Genomic DNA, 6,700 nt, shown 5'->3' with positions numbered 1-6,700 from the left:
CATCTGACTTCGGCTCAGGTCATGATCTCAATGGTTTGTGAGTTCGAGCCCCGTGTCGGGCTCTGTGCTGACAGCTCAGAGCCTGGAGCCTGCTTCAGAATCTGCCTCTCTCTCTCTCTCTCTCTCTCTCTCTCTCTTCCTCTCCTGCTCACATTCTGCCTCTCAAAAATGAATAAACGTTTGGGGCGCCTGGGTGGCGCAGTCGGTTAAGCGTCCGACTTCAGCCAGGTCACGATGTTGCGGTCCGTGAGTTCGAGCCCCGCGTCGGGCTCTGGGCTGATGGCTCAGAGCCTGGACCCTGTTTCTGATTCTGTGTCTCCCTCTCTCTCTGCCCCTCCCCCGTTCATGCTCTGTCTCTCTCTGTCCCCAAAAAAATAAATAAAAACGTTGAAAAAAAAATTTTAAAAAAATGAATAAACGTTCCAAAAAAATTTTTTAAAGAGAAATATCCTTGTGAACTCAGATGAACAACGAAGAGGGAAAATTAGAAATAAGTGAATAAAAGTGGGACTGTGTCCCTTTGATTAAAGTCACCCTCGTTCCTTTCAACCTCTTATGGGGATTTTTCTTGCTAACTATTTTAGTCCCACAAAACCCACACCTATGTCTTGATTCTGTCACATCCCTTTCCTGCATCCCCAAACACATCCTATTTAGAACAGCATCCTCCTTTGTACTTTCTTTTGAACCGTAATACCAAAATCATCTCGGAAGTGAGTTTCCTAAGAGGTGTGCTCGTAAATTGGTCATGAACCCTATTCTGTTTTATCCTAAATTTTTACAGAGTGTTCCATAATGCCCATGGGACATCAAAAGAAGCGGGAACTAAGGTAGTTCTTGACCCGCCCCTTGTTCTTTACGGTAACAAGTCCGGTGTGGACCGGTGAGGCATCTTCCGGCTAGACGAAGCCTATTGGAGAGGCCCGTTTAAGTGACTGGAACAGGCATGTGTCAACCACACTCTGTAAACAACCGCGTCAGAGAGAAAGTGGAACGTAGTTTGTGGTGGAAACAAACATCTCTTAGATTTTAATGGGAAAAAAAATCATGTGTTTGTTGCTAGTCTGTTGCAAACAAAATCTAGTATTGAGTCTCAGTTCTTGAAATAATATGAAATAATGCTTTCGCTATAAACTATGGTTATGCAGAATGTCTCTTTTTATTGTGCATCCTTTTAGTCTAAAACCAGACGCTAGCCTGTCCCCTTGGTACAGAAGGTAGAGACAGTATGATTTTTAATGTGCCAAGAGGCGCGGGGGGGAGAAAAAAAAATACACCTTCAGCTTCTCATTGACCCCTTATTTAGGACTGAGCTACAGGTGCAAAATACAAACATAAGGGCCATATTTGCTATGTTTCTTGGTTGCAACGGATGATGATAGTAACTTTGGTCCCACTGGTCTTTTTAAAGGTGCGTGTCCAGAAAAATAACGATAGTGTTAAAATAATGACAGTGTGAAAACCCTATCTGTAAGTGCTTTCTTACAGAATTGTAAAAAGGGGCAACAATTGAGGGCATTTTTTTTTTGAATCAATGTTTGGTCACAAGAGATACATCAATAAGTGAAATACGAACTCCTCTTCCTTTTTCAACAATGGAGATAAATCTACACTGAACCTCTAGGGAAAGGAAAACAGTTGGATCTTTGTGCTAAGGACGCTTGTTAGCCTGCACAGCATGTGTTTAAATATGAGCGAAACACCCCAGCACCTATGGGTCAGAGTCAGGTGACCTGGCATTTTCTCCTGCACTGGCCAAAGGAAGGTCAAGTGACCTCACACGAGCCACTTAATTTGTGTGCATTTTGACCTGCCAACGAGGGACCGTGTTGGTTAGACCTGCTTCCTTCCCTCACCGCCCCCGCATCCAGTTGAAGATAAAACAAAATGGCACATTTGAGAATTTGTTATAAACTCCTATAAATCTCAAAGGGTCCTGGGTAATCTGATTCTTTCTAAACAATATTTGAAGAAAGTGGTCACTCTATCTTGCTGACTTCTACGAACTGTGCTTATCAATGTGGACTCACTTTTTTTTTTTTATTGTTCTCTGTTCATTTGGCATGAAAAGTAGAAGCCTGTGCTGTTTATCTCATGTATGGGGAACACTCCACTTGGGAGACCTGAGCACACAGAGTAAGGGAAAAGAGACTGTGATAAAGTTTAGAAAATCATACTGAGGTATACATTTTTTAATGTTTATTAATTTTTGAGAGAGACAGAAAATGCGCAGGGGACGGGCAAAGAGGGGAGAGACACAGAATCTGAAGCAGGCTCCAGGTTTCAAGCTGTCAGCACAGAGACCGACGTGGGGCTTGAACCCATGAACCGTGAGATCATGACCTGAGCCAAAGTCCAATGCTTAACTGACTGAGCCACCCAGGTGCCCCGATCAGTAGCAAGTCTTACTTGCTTATTCATGTGTGCTTATATAAGTATCTATGTGTGTGTATGTGTGTGTGTGTGTGTGTGCTTAGTACATACTGTAATACTGGCTATTAAGTACATATTATACATAATTATATATAATTTTATTTATTATATATATATATATATATATATATAATCATACGCAGTAAAACCTTGGATTGCAAGTAACTCATTCTGTCAGTGTTCCGCAAGATAAGCAAACCTTTCTAATAAGTTTTAACTTGATGAATGAGTGCTTTGGATTACAAGCATGTTTCCAGATTAGTTATGCTTGCAAACCAAGGTTTTTACTATATATAATTTTATTAGGCTATATATATTGCAAATATATAATTATATAGATATACATAATTATGGCTATATTACATATATACACAACATATAAAAATAATGACACATATATAGTATATAACATATATGTACCATAATATATACTATGAGACATACGATATTGTATACATATAGTATATATTATGTATGCTATATATAGTGACATAGTATATAGTGTATAATATATACTGTATATATTACATATGCCCATATATGCAGTCTATATATACACACTCATAACTTATTTTTGGTGGGGAGAAGAAAGGCCTGCACAACATACAAACTTTTCTTTTGAAATGTAAAAATTGTATATTTTTTTCTGATTTACTCCTGTAAACGTTACATATGGTTTTTGAACATGAATCTTTACTTTTGTTTAACTATTTGAATGATCTTTAGGTAAGTACAATGTTTATCCTTTATTTGAAAGTAATTTAAGCCTACAGTAATACGATTAAAGGAGATTCTTGGGGCACCTGGGTGGCTCATTCAGTTAAGCAACCAACTCTTGATTTCCCCTCAGGTCATGATCTCACGGTTCATGAAATTGAGCCCTGAGTTGGGCTCTGTGCCGATAGCGTGGAGCCCGCTTGGGTTCTCTCTACTCTCTGCCGCTCCCCTCCTCACACTTTATCTCTCCCAAAATAAATAAATACACTTACAAAAAAGAAGAAGATTCTTGGGACACGTGAGTGTGTTAACATGAGCATTGGGTTGGACAACAGTGGTCTAGATCATGGCCTTACACCTCCTTCAAAGACAAGAACAAACACTGGGTTTCATATGCGTAGACATCCAACATAACAAGTCTCTTGTTTTCATGTTCTTATGCCAGCAACATAAAAGCCAATACTTGCAAATTGAAGAAGGTTATAGGATCGAGGGTCAGTTTTCCCCCAGTTCACTTGTAGGACAACCAAAGATCAGCTATGCTTCGTGCTTTAGAAAATATTTTTACCAGCTAAGGATGTATGTGCATGCACACACACACACACACACACACACACACACACTATTATGTACGGTTAAAAAGATGTGTGTGTTTGTATAAGGGCATTATTCTGTCAAACTCAAGACCATAAGAACGGGCAGTGATAACAGTAATAAATCCAAGTGCTCTAATTCAGGAACCTTCAGGAAACATCAGACACAAATGGACACACTCAACCTGTAACGGGTCAGCTTCGCACAGTTTCTCCCAGTGCATGATTCTTGGGTGACCCACGGGGGGAGTTCTGCCTGACGTTGGAGAAGGAAGCCCCAGACGGTGATGATGTGAATGGAGTTCAGAGTCACTGTCTAATTGTCTTGTCCTGACACCAAACCCTTATAAATAAGTATATGTTATGGGTTGATAAGTATAAATAATATACATGTGTGAATCTTACCATATGTGTACCTATATTACGTATATACGTGTGAATGTATACATACATGTTTTACCAAGCCATTAACAGTTCTTGCTATGCATTTGGATCAGACAGTTTTGAAAACGTGTCAATGCAAGACAATTAGACAGTGACTCTGAACTCCATTCACATCTTCTGTCATGTGAGAGAGAGAGGATTTTGTGACAAGGGAGATAACTTATACTGATACCTTTCCCTTTCCTCTCCCACACCTGGGGCAAATCACTTAAACTTTGTAGATCTCTTCCTCGTTTGATTTTAGGGTCATACTACACACAATGTCATATACATGATACAAATATTACAGTTATACTTATCTGTTCCTGTTTTCATACTGCGCGTATATGTCCCACGATAATGAACAAGGTGTTTTCACAGAGGAAAAACACAAATGCAGGGCATGCACTAAAGCCATGGGAGTGACCCAGTAGTAGGTGACACTATCCACTCTGTGTCAGAAGAGAAGAACACTGGATGGCTTGGCACTGGGACCAGGTTCACAACCTACGAACTTGGAGCCAGGTGACCAGGCTTCCCATCAGCCCCTCCCAAAGCTCCTTTAAGGGTCTCATCACCGTCCCGCACAGTGAGCCTGTCTTGTGATGGTTGAGCTCAAATGCTCCAAAATATTACACTGGGAATTTGCAGCATCTTACTTCGGAGAAATTTCATACAAATTGGGGAATTACCGTATTCGTCACTTGTAAAATTGGTTCTAGGAAAATGTGATTATTTCAAAATGACAAGAAGAGAACTGTATGACATAAGACCCTCGATTGGGACGAATGGGGTTTGCATCATAAGTAAGGTCATGATCCGTAAAAGCTCCACTGCCATTTTTCCCTGGAAATTTCACTTGGAAATTCTGTTTTACCATGAAATTTATTTCATGGCCCCACTAAAATAATTCTGTACTGTGTTAGAATATATTCACACTGGTGATCCTTTATGAGACGTTCTGATTTTTACTGCTCAGGAGACCCAACATTCTGAAGCATTAAATCGTTTATACCAAAATCCCTTTCTTAAAATGGGTCTATGCAACGGATATTTATTTAGCGGTGTTTATGTGCCTGGTTTCCTGCTAGCTTCCGGGACAGACCCAGTTTCAGAGAGAAAAGCTGACCTGTTAGCTCACAAAGGAAGCAGTAGGAACAAGGAGAAAGCACCCCACTTTCACAGCGAGGTGTTTTGGATTGTATAGGACGTGATGATGAAATACAGCAGGTGTACGGGGGGGCGTCCTCGGACAGGCAACTGCCCAGGAACAAGTGACCGTCTGGTGAGAAGTGAATCCTGAAGGATGGAAGGAAGCCGATATTTAGGGCCAGGGAGGATGAAGATATCTAGACAGAAGGCAACTCAGTAGGAGGTGAGGACCTTTACAAGAACAGAAGAAGTCCTGAGTCAATGGGATGGGAAAGGAGAGCGTGGGTGAAAAGGTGACCTCGTGACTGTGCACAGAAGCCCAGTGTCTGACCGTGTAGTCCTGGGGAGAGATTGATAGATTCTGGTAAACTTGCTGAGAAGCTGCTGGTCTACGCAGTGTAGCGACAGGGGCCGCCCGCGTGTCTACACAGCTCAGCAAAGCTCCGCACAGGCCAGGAGCTGCCTTGGTGGGGAGGGGGGAGGCGTGTGCCCAGGTATAGGCAAGGCGAACCCCTGGTTGGGGACAGTAACAAGGGCTCCTCAAACATGGGTCTGGGTGTATCCCCTCCTCTTCACCTGTTTACAAGAACATGGCAGGATTGTCATTAATTCTCCATGTGTTTGACAGAATTCACCAGCAAAGTCATCTAATCTCGAGCTTTTCTGTATTGGGAGGTTGTTCATTCCTGACTCCATCTCTTTACCAGACTTTGGTCTGTTCCCATTTTCTCCTTCAGGATGCAAGCTTGCTAGATTGTGTGCTTCTAGGAACTCAGTTATCAATTTCTTGTAGGTGATCCGACCCTTCAGCAGATAGTTATTCAGTTGTATATTAAGATCCTGTTGATGTCTGTGGCACCTTTTTAATATCTTTTTTATTTCTTATTTTTTTAAAAAACAACTCTTCGTCTCATTGGTTTTTTTTTCTATTCTCTATTTCACTTATTTCTGCTGAATTCTTCATTATTCCCTCCTGCAAACTTTGGCCTCAGTCTGTTCTTGTTTTTCTTGTTCCTTGGAGAGTGAAGTTCGTTTGTTGATGGGAGACCTTTCCTCTTCTTTAATGCAGCCACTTCTGCTGTATTTTCATTTTCAGATGTCTCAAGATAGTTTCTAATTTCCCTCCTAATTTCTTCTTCGACCCATTGGTTGCTTAAAAGTAGTGTTGTTTAGGGACGCCTGAGTGGCTCAGTCGGTTAAGCGTCTGACTCTTGATTTCAGCTCAGATCATGATCTCACCGTTCGTGAGTTCGAGCCCCACATCAGTCTCTGTGCTGACAGTGAGGACCCTGCTTGGGATTCTCTCCTTCTCCCTCTCTCTCTGCCCCTCCCACATCTGTCTCTCTCTCAAAAATAAGTAAAATCTTAAAAAGAAAAAAAGT

Source organism: Prionailurus bengalensis, chromosome X (genome assembly GCF_016509475.1).
Source record: "Prionailurus bengalensis isolate Pbe53 chromosome X, Fcat_Pben_1.1_paternal_pri, whole genome shotgun sequence".
NCBI classification, from domain to species: Eukaryota; Metazoa; Chordata; class Mammalia; order Carnivora; family Felidae; genus Prionailurus; species Prionailurus bengalensis.
Note: the sequence above shows the minus strand (reverse complement) of the source record.